At 49.3% G+C, this 17,530-nt stretch overlaps 1 long non-coding RNA gene across 1 annotated transcript; it reads right to left on the reverse strand.

Moving 5' to 3' along the window:
* Nucleotides 1–15,289: 15,289 nt before the first annotated feature.
* LOC112121043 lies at nucleotides 15,290–16,590 on the reverse strand. Its single transcript, XR_002909242.2, has 2 exons — nucleotides 16,527–16,590; nucleotides 15,290–15,856 (listed from the first exon to the last, which is right to left on the reverse strand). It is a non-coding gene; the product is annotated as an uncharacterized LOC112121043 (long non-coding RNA).
* Nucleotides 16,591–17,530: the final 940 nt, after the last annotated feature.

Consider the following 17,530-nt stretch of genomic DNA (forward strand, 5'->3'; position numbering starts at 1 on the left):
ACCCTAACACTGGCCCATGGATGGTCATAAATGCTAACCAGAGTAAATGATATAATGTAAATCCTGACCTTAAGAGGGGCCCACAAACCAGTTTCAAACTCAGTCTTAGCTCAGGCCCATGACTTGCAATTTGTCAACCTTAGCCAAGGCCTACAAGCTGATCCCAAATCCACAATCCAACCTTAATATTATATACCGCCTGGTCTTCCTCATCCTTGCGCATGAACTGGCTTGGGCTCATAAACCTGCCCCCAATACTGGCTCTGTGCCAGAATGAACCCTCTTCTGAATCCATGAACTTGTGACATACCCAACCCTGATCATGTGTTATGCTCATACAAAGCACACGGGATCTTTATAGAGGAAGGTAAATACACAGCATTTATTGAGAATACCACAGTTAGCATATGCTTTTTAGACACACACACACACACACACACACACACACACACACACACACACACACACACACACACACACACACACACACAGAGTCCTGCAGTGATGTTTATAGTTACCAGTCCAGAGTCTGGATCAATCTAGTGGCCAGCCAGATTGGTCGCAGAGGGGAGCGGGGTTCTATCGGTCGCGATCCGATGCTCCTGGAGTGTGGCAAGACGAACCCAAAGTCCTATGGCAAAGCACCCTGTTCTTATAGGTTTTCTTTTTTGTTGAAGCCTATGGATTTTGCTGTGTCACTTTGTGACCAGTTACTTCTTAATTGGTGTAAACATTCCAATACACCTCCGAGAGGGTTATCCTGTCCTTTGTTCCCGATTTAATCAATTGTCTTTAGGGGTGCCAGCCTTTACCTCAGGGTCGTCAATTTGCCCTTTATTATGGATGCGCGTTGATGATTCTTTGATGTTCTTTAAGTTTCTTCACTCCTCCTTCCTTGACTCTGGCTATAACAATGGCCTTCACACCTTATCTTTTCCTGATGCATACATTCCTCATTCACACAAACAGTCTGAGAATACAAACAGTAGTATTTTATATTGAGCAAAAGGGCATTGCAAATTAAACCTTGCTAAGTTTTACAATCAATAACCAAGACAATTTACATTGAGACCCAGGCCTTCAATGTTCCTCTAATCTACTTAACATAGACACAATAGAGAATCCTGTCTCTTACTTCCTAATTTGTAATACATATAGGAAACCATAGTAGCTTTATAACTTATTCTAAAACAAAAGGATGACCATAATTAGTCATAAGGATTGTCATTCCTTTCTGCTATTCAAAAAGGGTGGCTGACAAGATGAAATCAAATCATATATTAATTCTCATAGTACATTGTAAAATCCAGCTCCTACAATGGGAACATGCCAACCAGCTGACAGGGGTTGGGGGAATTCACAGAAACAGTGAAACAATAGCCCAATCCCTCTCCCACCTCTGGAGGTGCCCAAAACCTTCACACACACACACACACACACCCAGGGCCTCTAATCCCACATAAAGCTGGATGCGCTAGCCTGGCGAGGTAGCAGCTTGCTGGCTGCTCAGTCAGAACTCCGGGTTGGTGGGGTATGTTGCTCCCTGGCCTCTGCCTGCCCTCGGGACACACACGATTCTGTGTCCGAGGGGTTCACTCCCGGTCCGCAGCCCCAGTCTAGCAGCATCCATCACAGCCCTTTCCCCAGGCTCGCACATCCCTGCACCCAGGCCAACACAGTCCTTAGTGCCTCCACAGAGGCTCCTGACCGACCCCCCCCCACACACACACACTACACCTAGAGTCCCACCCTCTGGCTCTTCCCAGCTGTCCTGGAGTCCTCTTGCTTCTTGCCCCTCTCGGCTGTTGATCCTCCAGGGCTAGGTTGCTCACTCTGACACCATCTACTGCCTGATTACACTGCCACTAGGCAAGGGCAGGGCCCATGCTGGGCAGTGACCAGTGCGGTGCCCACAGACAGAGTCAGGCCCCTTTTCAGTTCTCATCTCCATTCCTGAGTTCTGCTCCCATGGGACCCAAGAGGCCCCTCCATGCAGAGCTCTTGCCCCAGTGAAGCCTGCTCCTAGGAGGCTCAGGAGCTCTGGATGACAGCTGCCTCCCGGCCGCGCTTAAACCGGTAGAAAAGGGACCCTGGCGACTCCGGTTGGCATGCTGACTGGGCCGTTAGAAGTCCAGTCAGCAGCACAGTGGGGACCCAGGGCTAAGGCAGGCTCCCTACCTGCCCTGGCTCCGTGCTGCCACCAGGTCCCTGCGGTCCCTAGACACTGGGGCAGCCAGGGACTGGGAAGCTCCGCGCGCTGCCCACACCCCAAGTGCCAGCGCCGCAGCTCCCATTGGCTGGGAACCGCTACCAATGGGAGCTGTGGTGGGGGGTGCCTGTGGGCGCGAAGGCAGCGTGTACTGCGCAGAGCCACCTGGCTGCCCATGCACCTAGAGGCTGCAGGGACCTGGTGGCTGCTTCCTAGGAGCAGTGGTAAGCACCGCCAGGACCCAGCACCCCAACCCCCTGGCCCAGCCCAGAGCCCCCTCCTGCACCCCAAACCCCTCATTCCCAGCCTCACCCCCAGCCAGAGCCCTCATCCCCCCACACTCCAACCCCAACCCCTGGCCCAGCCCGGAGTCCCCTCCCGCACCACAAACCCCTCATCCCGGGCCCCACCCCCAACTGGAGCCCTCACCCCCCAACCCCCTGGTCCAGACAGAGCCCCCACCTGCACCCCACACCCCTCATCCCCACTGCCAGCTGGAGCCCTCACCCCCACACACACACCCCGCAACCCCCTGGCCCAGCCTGGAGCCCCCTTCTACACTCAAAACCCCTCATCCCCGGCTCCACCCCCTAGCTGGAGCCCTCACCCCCTCCCGCCCCCCAACCCTTTGCCCCAGCCTGGAGTCCCCTCCCACATCCCAAACCCCTCATCCCTGGCCCCACCCCAGAGCCCACACCCCCAGCCCAGAGCCCATACCTGCTCCCGCACCCCAACCCCCTGCTCCAGCCCGGTGAAAGTGAATGAGGGTGGGGAAGAGTGAGCGATGGGAGAGCGGGGGGGAATGGAGCAAGTGGGTAGAAGGGGCGGGGCATAGGAGGAGCCTCGGAGAAGGGGCAGCGTAGGGGTGTTTGGTTTTGTGCCTGGCTTCTCCTCCAGCAGTCCCTGCCAGATGAACCCTCTCCCAGCAGTGGGGCTCTGTAAACAGAGGAGGACCACACTGAGGAGCTGAGAGTCAGAGGGAAATGGTCATTTCTGGGACTATGTTGTACGTGGCTCTGTGATGGGGAGTAAAAACCCCATGCGGGAGAGGAAGGGGTTAAGGAACAACTCTGGGCCCGCTCCACCTGCAGCGCATGCCCAGGCTGGGGGGAGGAGCTGAAAAGGAGCACGGAAGGAAGCAGAGTAGCTCATTGGCAGGAAGCCAGGGGAGATGAGCGGACACACACACTCTGCAAAGGAGCATGATGGGAGGCCCAGCTCCTGGGGTCCTGACTATTGATGGTGTAGCCGACCTGCTGAGGGAAACGAACTCGGGCCATTTGTAATGTTGGAGATTTATTCTTTGATTTATTTCATTTACCGGCTTTTGCTTTTTCCTCTTGTGTGGGAAGGCTGGTAGGAAGTGATCCAGGGAGGCAGCACACAGCACTCCAGGGGGTAGGACTCAGCTGCCTAACTTTGGGCTCTGGATTGGAACCTGGTGGAGTGGGTGGGGCTGGGTTCCCCTACTCACCAGGGCTGGAGGTGAAAAGCCTATCCCTGGTACCAGAGACCCAGCACTAGGGAGCCCCCATATCCCAGAGAGTCCAACTCTGGGTCTTTGGCTGGGTGAGGCCCGAAGCTCCTGGCTGGACAGCAGAACCAGCCTTTGTTGGACTCTTTAGATAACCTGGAAGGGTGGAAACAACTTGTGTCCCAGCTGGAGGACCGAGTCACAGAAGGGGAAAGCCCACTGCAGGGCAGGGATGGCTATCAACAGAGAGTGCCAAGACCAAAGAGCACCCACGACTCCCTTGACTGACCACTAGGTGGCACCTGTGGGAAGCAGATCCCTTCACAGGCACCTAGAGAGATTTACGCAGCCCCTTAGTGAAAGGTGAACTCTGCAAACATTTCCACAACCCCTGCTTTCTGTGGACTAGGGTGACCAGATGTCCCGATTTTATAGGGACAGTCCCGATTTTTGGGTCTTTTCCTTATATAGGTTCCTATTACCCTCCACCCCCTTTCCCGATTTTTCACATTTGCTGTCTGGTCACCCTACTGTGGACACAGGGCCCAGCCCCATGGAAGCTGGGGGAAGCCCCCCTGTTTGAATTGCTCAAAATTGGAATAAACAAACCTGCTTTCACCACCAGGGGCAGGGCACAAAGGGGCAGGATAAAACCCTCTGGGGCCAGCCCATCTCCAGTGGCTGTTGTCTCGCCAACTCCCAAGGTTCAGCAATCAGGAGTCCAATCAAAACTCATGGCATTGGCTCAAAATTCATGAGATTTTTAAAAGTTATATTGTATTTTGCACCCCTAGTCCCCACATCAGTTCTGCCTCCCAGTCCCAGTCCCACATTGGCCAACCCCCCCACCCAGGTCCCAGCAATTAGTGCCACAGACGGCCCAGCCCCACCTCTACCCATTGCCCCTCAGTGCACCTCTGTTCCTCCTGCAGTAACACAGGGTCTTCCCTCCGACCCTTCCCAGGTTGGGTGCAGCAGGGATGCAGAGGGGAGGAGCAGGGAGGAAGTTGACCCATTGTTCACAAGAAGGGGTAGCAAGGTGACCATGAGCTGCTCTTTCTGCCCCACCCCCGCCCCCGCTTCTGTGAGGATGGTGTCAGCTGCTCTCTCTCCCACTCCCCTACCCGAAAACAGCTCTGGCCCCTGATGGGAGGGGGGACAGCATTGTCTGACACCTGCAGCAGCCCTGGTTGGCTGCTGTTCCCCAGGAGGCGGGCAAGTGGGGAAGGCAGCCAATCAGAGGGATTTCCCCTGGGCAGGATTTGAAATGCATGAGAGCTGGAACCTGGAGTCATTCCCAGACTGGCTCCAGCTGGGGCTGAAATTGTGTCACTGGCCATGAAATCCCAGGCGTTGGCTGCTGTGCTAGGAGCGCTGCAGTGGTGGAGCAGCAGCCCCTGCTGCAGATCCCAGGATGTTGTGACTGAGGGCGGCAGCACCTACAGGAGGAGCAGGAGACATCTCCCTCCGGGACTGGAGTGATGCAAGTGCGGGGGGGGGGGGGGAGGAGCGCTATTGCATAGGCGCTAAGGGCAATGGGGCCCAAGCAGGAGAGAAGAGCGAGACAGACCAATAGCTAAACGTGCTGCATGACAATAGCAACCAACGATTATTAGATGTGGCTGTGTTTCCCTTTCTGACATGGTGCCATGGGCAGGAAAAGGCTATTGCGATAAAATGGTGCTGGAACAGAATCTCCTTGCTGTTGGGTGGCGGCCGAGCAGAGGCTCTTGCTGATGTGACCATTCCGGGTGGTCCCTGGACGCTTGGATAGAGCTGACCACTAATGCCCCTCAATCCTGATGTGCATCCCCCTTCTATTCCAGTGCTGGGCTCCCCACACAGCTCTGCCAATGCCCCTCAGTCCTGCCCTGCAGCCCCCTGCTATTCCAGCCCTGGGCTCCCCACCCAGCTCTGCCAATGCCCCTGTGTCCTGCCCTGGAGTCCCCCTGCTATTCTAGTGCTGGGTTCTTCACAGCTCTGCCCATGCACCTCGGTTCTACTCTGCATCAGCTCCTGCTGTTAGCTGAGTGTGTCAGGGTGGACCAGCATTGTGGGAAAAACTATTGTTTGAATTGAAGATGATTTCAATTTTCTGGCTTTTAATGGCCTGTCTCAGTCCAGTACCTATGGGACAGGTGCTCCCCAGAACCACCATCAGGATATTAGCCTCTTGTTTACTGTCTCATCCCAGCAGTGATGGATAGACCGTGGCTACTGTGGAAGCAGAAAAAGAACTGTCAGAAAAGAACTGCAATGCAAGACAGTTTGTTAGCAAGAGTCAGGCTAACTGTAGGCCTGATAACGCGAGATTTGTAGAAGCGAGGATTGTGAGAGGTGGGTGAGAAAGTACTGTGTGAGAAGTTATTGTGACCTTGTATAGATAAGGTGTAGAAGACCTTGTGTAGATAAGGTATAGAAAATATTGCATGTTGGCAAGAGTCAAAACAAGTAAGGAATTAAGATATCAAGATGGAATATGTATAACAAGATGCAGCTGTCCCTCATTATTTTCTGTAATGAAAGGTATAAATGCTTGCTGTAATTAAGTACCAGTGAGAGAGACCTGCTTAGCTCTCTCCCTCTGCACAATTGTGAGAGTTAATAAAGCTTCTGACTTGCTGCACCCAAACAAAAGAGTGAGAACTCAGTTTTTCTCCGACAATTTGGGGGCTCGTCCGGGATGGCAACGCCCACAGAGGCACCGGCAGTTGCTACGGATCGTTCCCCTTCGAACCCCATGGCGCACCAATAGAGGTAGGAGACCTTTTGAAATCTCCATTGGGGTGTCGGAGGAGGACTGTCCGTGGGGTCGTCTGTCCCTGTTGGGCTCACGCCATCCGAACTTATTGACTGTGCAGCAAGGTCAGATGCTGAGCGGCGTAGGGGAATTGTTTGCCACCCCCTGTATGCATATGCGAGGTGCATAGGATTGCACCTGTGTTGAGGGGTTGTTACTGCCTCAGCAGGAGGGGTTTTTACCGCCTCATAGTCCGGACAGAGGGGTTGTTTACCGCCTCAAGAGGGGTTTTTACCGCCTCGAGTGATGCATCGAGGTACTTGGGAATAGTACCTGAGGTACTTGGGATAGTACCTGGAGTAAGGCCTTGCTGTGTGTGTGTGTGGTGTGGTGTGTGTGTGTGTGTGTACACCAGTGTGAATTGAGTGTTACCGGAAGACGCCCAGAGTACTCTGCGAAGTCTTTTGGCTCGTGACCAGAACTACTCTAACGCAAGCCCGGTAACTAGAGGATCTTTTAGGAGATCCGACCCACAGTACGCTAACTCGGCCTGGCATCGTCCGGCGAGGAGGCTACCTGGGTCTAGGAGTGTGTGAACCCATCTTCCCTCCCCTTTTCCTCTCCGTGTGAGCCACTGACAGTCTGACCATCTCACTGGATGCAACAGAGTAAGCGGCGCCGTCTCTCTGAGATTAGCCGACGCTCTTTGCTGAAGGGAGGTGTAGGAGGTCATGGCTATCCTCGTTAGTCTCTCCTGTGTGAGTACCCTGTAGGGAGAGATCCTTAGTTTATAAGCCGCTAGCGCGGACAGGGCATCCTCCTCCCTGTGTGTGTGATTGGAAAATGGGTGGGGGACAGTCTAAGCATTCCCTTTCACCCCCTAAGGGTACCCCAGCTTATTTCATGTACGTACATTATGGTCCAACAACCTGCAGGTATTTAGATAGTTGGAATCTTTACACGCGTGAAAATCCATCTAAACAATGCCCACTAGAAGGTACCTTCGATTTAGATAAACTTAAATATCTCAGAGAAACCCTGGCTTCGCCAACAGCCTCTGATAAGCAGTGGGAGCAATTTGTCTGTTGGTGGGAGGAAGCAACAAAGAGACTCCACGAGTCTCAGGTGCGGAGTCTAAGGGACTCCCAGGAAAAATTAAAAATCCAAGTATACAATTTACAACTTAAATGTAAGGCATCTGGCAGTCTTCCCGCTCGAGCAATTCCTTCTGCTCCTCTTTATCCCCAATTCGTTAGACCTGAGAGTGAGGAGGAAACTGCTGAGGACATTGTAGATTTCTTCAGTAACATTCAGCAGCAGCAGCCCGTGCCTCCTCCTCCCCCCCTGCCGAATGTGTCTGCTAAGGAATCTCACCCGGCAGTGTCAGTTTCACCACCACGTGTATCAGCTGCACACATTGTTCTTTCTTCTCCTGGGAGAGAAGCCTCCTCTTCACCACAAAGGGGTGATTCTGATCTTCCCAGTAGCTCTCCCGAGTTTGATCCTTCTGAGGAGAGTACCCGTTATTTTACTATAAGCGTAGCACAGGCAGTCCAGGCTCCTTTAAGAAAACTGCCCGGGGCTGCAGGACAGTTGGTTACAGTGCATGCCCCGTGGTCGCCAGGAGATCTGAGAAACTTGGTGAAGGAATTTCCTAATGTCAGGGAGGAGCCAGAAAAATTTAGAGATGAGCTCCACATGGTGGTTCAGTGTTATAATCCATCTTGGGCAGACATTAATCAACTCTTACGGCTGATTATGCCAGCCGAAGTTCGACAACGGCTTACTAGACAGGCAGCTTGGCCAGGTACCGACCCTGGAATTGACCGTGATTTGAGAGAGGCTAGGGACCGTCTCTTAAATTCTATTACGGAGGTCTGCCCTAAGAAGACAGATTGGACAAAGATTACCTACTGTAAACAGAATAAAGGAGAGTCCCCTGCTGATTATCTGGATAGACTGACTAAGGTTTTTGAACAGCATTCGGGAATTGCACAGCCAGCTGAAAATGCTAGAGAAGCAGTAGGGGCTGCTTTTGTTCAGGGACTCTTACCAAAGATTCAGCAGCAGCTAAGAACTATCTGTATTGGCTGGCAAACTAAGCCCCTTTCTGAATTGGTGACAGTCGCCAATCATTGTACAGCTTGCATAGAGCAGAAGAAAGAGAACACTGAAAGAAAACTGTTAACATTGCAGTTAGAAACTTATCAAAACAAGGGCCGTGCACGAGGTCGTGGGCGAGGAAGAGGGAAAGGTCCCTCGTATCCTGCCCAGTCCAGGTACAATGCATGCTACATTTGTGGCCAAGAGGGACACTGGAAAAATGCGTGCCCAGCCCGATTATCTCAGAACCCTCCACCTCCTTTCCCAAATCCTGAAGAGTCTACTTTTACCCCACAAACTACCTCTTACTAGGACAGCCTGAGGGAACATAACTGCATCATGAATCCTTTAATTCCCATTAATCAAGAAGGTCCCTATGTAAATTGTGAAATTGCAGGACAATCTGTTACTTGTCTTGTGGATACTGGAGCTAGTAGATCTGCTCTAAGATCCTCGGAGTTTCCCTCTGTTCCTTTGTCAACTTTGTCTGTAAATGCCGTTGGCATTTCAAATCAACCTGTTTCGCATCCTGTCACAAAACCCCTTGCGGTTTCACTAGGGCCCCTTGCTAACAAGCATGCATTCTTGCTCAGCCCCTCCTCTCCTGTGAATCTGCTGGGAAGGGATCTTTTGTGTAAATTAGGCTATACTATCTATTGCACACCAGATGGCGTATTCTTACAAGTTCCTGATGAGAATACTAATCTAGTGTTGGCTACACTCCACATAGAGGAGCCAGCTAAATTACCAACAACTCTTAGCCCTGACCTTGTGCATTTGTTATCACAAGTTCCCCCCCATCTCTGGTCCCGGCATGCAAATGAAGTGGGACAGATTCGGACTGCTGAACCGATTAAGATTTTTGTTGATCCTTCTAAAGCTTTGCCAAGGGTTCCACAGTACCCTCTGCGTCCTGAGGCAGAGGAAGGTATAGCCCCAGTAATGGATTCTTTATTACAGCAGGGTATTATTGTTGCTACCACCAGTTCCTGTAATACTCCTATCTTTCCTGTAAAGAAGCCAGGAAAGAACACCTATCGTTTTGTTCAAGATCTCCGCGCGATTAATGCTGTTGTTTTGCCTTCTTTTCCTGTGGTTCCAAATCCAGCTACAATTCTTTCTTGTATTCCACCTTCAGCCACCCACTTTACTGTTGTGGACCTTTGTTCAGCTTTCTTTTCTATCCCCATTCACCCTGATAGTCAGTATCTGTTTGCCTTTACCTATAAAGGACGCAAGTACACCTGGACTCGGTTACCCCAAGGGTATACTGAGTCCCCATCCTTGTTTTCCCAGATCCTGAAGAAGGATCTGGATGATGTGGTTTTTCCAGGTAAATCAGTGCTTATACAGTATGTGGATGATCTTTTGCTGGCATCCCTTTCTTTTGAATCTTGTAAAGTTGATACTTTGATTCTTTTGACTGCTTTAGCTGCTAAGGGTCATAAGGCATCCCAGGAAAAACTACAGCTGTGTCAGCCCAGGGTTCATTAACTTGGTCATGATATTTCCCCTGGTACTCGTCATTTATCAGATTCTCGGATTTCAGCTATTCTAAATATGCCTAGGCCTGGTACTATTTCTCAAATGCGTACTTTTCTTGGCATGACTGGGTACTGTAGACAGTGGATTTTAGGCTATGCAACAGTGATTAAACCCTTACAGGATCTGACTAAGTCAGGTACTCCTGAGCCTCTTCCTTGGTCTCCAGAGGCTGAACGAGCTTTTGTTGCTATCAAGCAAAGCCTGTCCAGTGCACCGGCCCTGGGACTTCCTGATTATGCTAAACCATTTACTCTTTTCTGTTATGAGCGTAATGGGTTTGCTTTGGCTGTATTGACGCAAAAGCACGGAGATAAACACCGTCCCATTGCTTATTACTGCCCTAGACGCTGTGGCAGCTGGATTTCCCCCTTGCCTGCGTGCTGTGGCTGCAGCGGCCCTTTCTGTTCAAGTATCCGAATCTATTGTCTTAGGATCTCCTTTGATTGTTGCTGTTCCTCATGCTGTGGCTGCACTCTTGTTAAAATCTAAGACACAGCATTTATCCACTTCTCGTCTCACAAAATATGAGCTTGTCTTGTTGTCTTCATCTCATATTACTTTGGCTCGTTGCCCCGTTCTAAATCCTGCCTCCTTGTTGCCTGGGCCAAAGGACGGAGAACCACATGACTGTGTGTGACATCGGTTCTCTCCCGTCCGAGAGATGATTTACTAGATGTGCCCTTGCAAAATCCTGATCTTATTTACTTTGTGGATGGTTCGTGCTTGTGAGATTCTAAGGGTAAATTGGTTGCTGGTTATGCTGTGTGCTCTGCACACGCTGTTATTGAAAGTGCTTTTCTTCCTTCTGTGTTTTCTTCTCAAGTAGCCGAACTTGTGGCTTTAACTCGAGCCTGCATTCTAGCTCAAGATCAAGCAGTTACAATTTACACAGACTCTCGTTATGCTTTTGGAGTGGTACATGATTATGGTTTGCTCTGGAAGTATAGAGGTTTCCTTACATCCACTGGCTCTCCTATTAAGAACAGTCTGTATGTATCTGCTCTTTTGGATGCCCTTTTATTGCCCAAAGCTAGAGCTGTTGTTAAATGTATAGCTCACCAGACCCCTCATGATGAAGTTACCCGTGGAAATGCTTTGGCAGACTCTGCAGCCAAAGCAGCGGCCCTTTCTGCACCTCAGGCTGAATATACTTGTGCCTTGATTGAACAGCCTCCAGTAGCCTCCCTTGAGGATCTGGCCAAGATCCAGGAAGCAGCACCTGCAGCTGAGAAACATTTTTGGAGTGCTAATGGCTGTATTCTACACCCTGACCATCTTTGGTGTGCCCCAGCTGGTCGCCTGGTTGCACCGAAGATGCTAATGCCCTATCTTGCTCGTGTATACCACGGAATGGCACACGTGAGCAAAGGGGGGATGGTTGCTGCAGTTAACCGAGATTGGTGTGCATTCGGTTTCCCACATCACTACTGTCACTACTGTCAACAATGTGTGATTTGTCAGCAGCATAACATTGGTAAAGCTGTTAAAGTTAGGCAGGCAGCTCCCCCTCCCCCTTGGGGACCTTTTGTAAATGTTCAGATTGATTTTATTCAACTGTCTAAATGTTGTGGTTATGAATATGTATTGGTTTTAGTGGATGGGTTGAAGCTTTTCCCTGCAGGAAAGCCGATGCCAGAACTGTTGTGAAACTTCTGCTTAAAGATTTTGTACCACGATTTGGCATCCCTGTGAGTATCAACAGTGACCGTGGAACTCATTTTACTGGACAGATTGTAAAAGAGTTATGTGCAGCTTTGCAGATCCAACACAACCTTCACTGCTCTCACCATCCGCAGTCTGCCGGGGCAGTGGAACGCCAGAATGGAATTCTGAAAAATAAACTGGCCAAGATTTGTGCTGAAACAAACTTGAAGTGGCCAGATGCCCTTCCTCTGGCACTAATGAGTATGAGAGCTACTCCCAATCGAAAGACTGGACTCAGCCCTCATGAGATTTTGACAGGGCGCCCGATGCGACTACCAACTGCGCCCCCACTGACCCTAGCTCAGATGGACATTCATTTAATGGATGACACAATGCTTAAGTATTGTCAGGCACTAATGAAATGTGTTAAGTCTTTTTATACACAGGTGAAAGAAGCACTACCCAAGGATCCTGTGCAACCCTGCCACTCGCTGGAACCAGGAGACTGGGTCTACATAAAGGTCCATCAGCGAAAGACTGCCCTGGCTCCACGCTGGAAGGGCCCTTTCCAAGTCCTGCTAACCACCAACACCGCTGTGAAGTGCCAAGGACTACCTGCCTGGACCCATGCTTCTCACTGCAAAAAGACCCCTCCACCTGGAGAGGATTCTCCAGCTGCTGATCAGCCTATTTCTCCTACTAGCTCTGCTGTGCCTCCTGGACAGCAGGGAAAGAGGACAAGGTGAAGTGCTAGTAACCTCTCCCTTGTCCACTGACAGATCTACAATACCTTTGAATTCCTTTACAGGAATCACACCAGTACAGGGTGAAGTGCTAGTAATCTCTCCCCTGCACTATGGTGAATCACAACTGCTTTTAAAGAAGAAAAGAAGAAACACTCGCTCTGCTGAAACCACCAAAATCCAGGGATTCCTGACTACAAGAGACATTAAGAACTGGCCCTGGTGGAAGAGACGGAGCATCGTTTATTGGCAAGGAGGGAACTGTGGGGACCGTTCCTGGGAATGCGGGGTCCAGTAGTGGGGTGGATTCTTTCCAGGGGCAGGACTTTGTGCTTATGGACAGGTACCTTCAGGATGCACTGCCCTTCCTAATTGGCTTTCAGAAGATGAATATCAAAACCGCCTTGCCACCACTAGGACTACACCCACTAGTCCCTTGACCCCTGCCACCACCACTGTAACTTACCCAGATACAAACCGTACTGTATATTCCAATGAAACCCATTGGCCAAGGCTTTCACATCTTAGTGATTTACTAAAAATTTGTTCAAAGAAATTATTCTTTAAAGTTCAGGATAATGTATATGAGCAAACAATTAAATGGAAAACAAATGGATCAGTAAAGATAGAAATACATGATATCACTACCAGCGAACACCAAGAATTAATAATTGCAATTGATGGGTTCTATAGTGAAGTAGATATGATGGTTGTTCCTGAAACTTGTACTGTGTTAAATGAGAAAGGCCCTTATTGTTATTTGGTCACCCAATTAGTGAATAATCAAACAAATACCCAAAGAGTTTGTTCTGCCACTGGAAATTTTACCTGCATAGAAATTATTCCAGTGACTAATAATGTGACTTGTACCTTATTGCAATACACCCCCTCTTATACCATTAATGTTAATGCCTCCCGGAAATACATAAAGGTATTTGACCAACAGATGTGGTATAGTACTACACCAAAGAGAGATGTAGTAGGATATCGGTGGACTGTGATTAACACTACATTAGGGACTGTTAAATTTTCATTGCCCTTATCCAGTTTCCAGATTACCTCTACATACCCAAATTGTTCACAGGGGGCTGCCATTAGATTAGCACAACAGAGGGCTTGGGTTATTTCCTCTAGAAAGAAGAGAGACTTGACCGGATCCCTGTGGGATGGGGCCAATAGTGCAGCAGCAGTTTGGAATATTTTTAAGAACCAAGAACATGATGAAAAATTGGGCCAACTAGAGAAGGCCATTGGCCTTGTTTCTGGAGCACAACTAACCCAGGTACAGGCTGGAGTTGGTGAGTTACATGTTATTTCCGCCCTTAGTTCTATGACCCAGAAGTTGCTGACAAAGATGGTACTGAATATCATTGAGGCTGGGAAGGCATTGCAGTGGGATCTAGCATGTTCAGAGATTCAGGATTTCCTGAATGACCAGCTGATGGCCATTCGGAATGATCTAGAACATCAGGCTTGGCCCACTGCCCTTACAGACACATCAGGAGTACCATCTGAGCTGTGGCCATGGAGACTCACTTGGAAACTTTCTGGATGGAAGTGCGGACGCTCTCAATGCTCCTTCCAAGCATATGGACCGGTAAAGGGGGTGTGGGCTCCCACATACCGAATCCTGCCGGGTCCATGGGGAGGATGCATGTGAGATTGGGTAATTCACCGAGACATCTGGGAAATTAGACCACCTGGTATGCCCAATCGATTTTTAGTCAGTGCTCCTAGGATTACACCTGACATTTGGATGGGGTTAGGTAGTCTATGGACATTTTGGCCATTAGAACCCCCACAGCTTCAGTGTATACGTAAACTGAAGCCAGGAGAAGTTGTCACAGTTTATGACTACGTTTGCTGGGAGGGTAGGGGACAAGAAACTACCCTGACAGGACACTTACTTTTTCAAGCTAATGATAGCTGTGTGTATGTTAATGACACCACATTGCAAGACATGCATTGTCATTACATCCAATCAGAACCCCTAAGATTGAAACATCTGATGTAGAATCTGAAGTCCAGGACTTAATGCAAATAGAGGTTTGAGAATGTTTGTTGTACTAGAAGTACAAAAGGGGGGGTTGTGGAAGCAGAGAAAGAACTGTCAGAAAAGAACTGCAATGCAAGACAGTTTGTTAGCAAGAGTCAGGCTAACTGTAGGCCTGATAACGCGAGATTTGTAGAAGCGAGGATTGTGAGAGGCGGGTGAGAAAGTACTGTGTGAGAAGTTATTGTGACCTTGTATAGATAAGGTGTAGAAGACCTTGTGTAGATAAGGTATAGAAAATATTGCATGTTGGCAAGAGTCAAAACAAGTAAGGAATTAAGATATCAAGATGGCATATGTATAACAAGATGCAGCTGTCCCTCATTATTTTCTGTAATGAAAGGTATAAATGCTTGCTGTAATTAGGTACCAGTGAGAGAGACCTGCTTAGCTCTCTCCCTCTGCACAATTGTGAGAGTTAATAAAGCTTCTGACTTGCTGCACCCAAACAAAAGAGTGAGAACTCAGTTTTTCTCCGACACTACTGAACTGCCTGTCATCCCAGAGGAGTTCCCTCAGGACAGAGTGACACACGCTGGTGACCCAGGGTGTGCATGTGTAGGAAGCTGGCCCTTGCTACTGTCCTTGCTCTGCCTGGTCTGGGGTTAAAGAAAAGCCATTAGTGCCCCAGGCTGTCAGTCTGGCAGCTTTTACCGGTGCTATGTTTTAAAACAAAAACCAGAACCTCGTGGATGTAAAGATTTTCGATCTGCTCTAGGAAGAGACGAGATACTGAGACAAGGACCAGGAGACACAGGTTCCACAGGCACACAGCACACAGGCCTCCATAGTACAGTTTATTCATTTTGCTTTTAATACAGTAGGGATTGAACCAAAACCGTGGAAGCAAACTCCCTGCTGCTCTGGGGGAATCAGGATCCAAATCTGAACTTGGCAGGTCAGGCCTTTCCTTGATTCCTAAAGAAATCCCATGCAAAGGAAGAAACCAAGGCAAGGAAGAGATCATAGAGCTCCCAGCGCATCTGGAGGGGACCGTTTTCTCCAGCTCTTCCTCCTTCTTTCTTACCTCCTTGCTTCCAGCAGATGGATCCCACCTGGATGCAACCCCCAGTGGCTTTGCTCTCCTCTTTGCATGTCCTGACCCATTAATGTGGCTCTCCTGGGTTACAGCCCAGTTCCACACTATTGCGCCTCAAGCCAGGTTTCCCCTGGAGAAGATGGGTGCAGATCAAAAGAAGGAGAGAAAGCGAAGGGGAACAGAAATGAGCCTCGTAGAAAAGAGGCCAAAGCTGGGAAGTTCTTCCCCTACCAGCAGTGATGCCCAGATTGAGGAATTCAGGGCTCAAAGCCAGAGGGCTTTACTGGGAATCCTCCTTCTTGACATCTGCAGAAGAAAAGAATAAGTATCAGGAGGTAGCCGTGTTAGTCTGTAGCCACAAAAACAACGAGGAGTCCGGTGGCACCTTAAAGACTAACAGATTTATTTGGGCATAAGCTTTCGTGGGTAAAAAATCCACTTCTTCAGATGCATGCCACCGGATTCCTCGTTGTTTTTAAAAGAATAAGAACATCCACGATGCTGGATGAATTTAAAGGACTCAGGGAATGAGATACTCTTTCTTCACTAATATCCACGTGGTCAGTTCCAGTCCTGGGCTAAATTGGGATGGTGTGGGACTGCATCATTAAAGTGGATTGGAAATGGGGGACAGAGTCTTTCATCTCTAGGTGGCATGTTCAGATCCAGCCCTTTAACCAGGTCTCAGGGGCTTGGATACAGATCCCATAACCTCTCCATCACTGGTTGAAATTCAGTCCTACATCAGAGAGGACTGAATGGCTAGGGTTGTGCAGGAATGAGATGTGGAGCTTTGCACCACTAGGATACACATCACATGGGGAAACCAAGCAGCAGGAGGTGCAGTGATGTGTCCAGTGTCACACAACAGGTCAGTGGCAGAGCAAGGAATAGTACACATCTGTTCCACTTCCGGGACCCTGCTCTAACCACTCAATAGGCTGCCCCTACGAGGGTGTATCCATGCCACACCTACCTGAGCTGCAGGGGGCGTTGTATTCTGTAATCGCACTGTCACCTGTACGAGGGAGGAGAATTTGCTGTGAAATGCAGAACTGCACAAGACCCCGAGCTTGCTCCCCCTTTAGGACAGCAATCTCTAGTGACTTCAGTTCCCTGCCACATTCTCTTCAGTGCCTAGATGGCAGGACAAGCATCTTCCCAACATCCCTTGGGAAAGGAGAGTAACCAATGGCCACTGGGATTACTACAATACTCATGAGAGGCATAAATTTAAATTCTGCCTCCAGATTGGTCAGGGTTTGTAGCGTTAAAGGCCCCTTTAAATGTATAGTAAATGTAAGGTAAAGTCCCATTCCTATCTCATTAAACAAGAGCCTAATATTGCCAGGAGACCTGAGGAGCTGGAGGTGACAGAGTAGATTAACAAAGAAGCCCCATTTCTACCGAGACCTGAGTTAAGAGCCAGAGCAGGCCACTATTGCATCGAGACCTCAGCTGGAGTATTGTGTCCAGTTCTGGGCACCGCATTTCAAGAAAGATGTGGAGAAATTGGAAAGGGTCCAGAGAAGAGCAACAAGAATGATTAAAGGTCTTGAGAACATGACCTATGAAGGAAGGCTGAAAGAATTGGGTTTGTTTCGTTTGGAAAAGAGAAGACTGAGAGGGGACATGATAGCAGTTTTCAGGTATCTAAAAGGGTGTCATAAGGAGGAGGGAGAAAACTTGTTCACCTTAGCCTCTAAGGATAGAACAAGAAGCAATGGGCTTAAACTGCAGCAAGGGAGGTCTAGGTTGGACATTAGGAAAAAGTTCCTAACTGTCAGGGTGCTTAAATACTGGAATAAATTGCCTAGGGAGGTTGTGGAATCTCCATCTCTGGAGATATTTAAGAGTAGGTTAGATAAATGTCTATCAGGGATGGTCTAGACAGTATTTGGTCCTGCCATGCGGGCAGGGGACTGGACTCGATGACCTCTCGAGGTCCCTTCCAGTCCTAGAATCTATGAATCTATGAAT

This window comes from Terrapene carolina, unplaced genomic scaffold (assembly GCF_002925995.2).
Source record: "Terrapene carolina triunguis isolate 2854851 unplaced genomic scaffold, T_m_triunguis-2.0 Scaffold23848, whole genome shotgun sequence".
In the NCBI taxonomy this organism is placed as follows: Eukaryota; Metazoa; Chordata; order Testudines; family Emydidae; genus Terrapene; species Terrapene triunguis.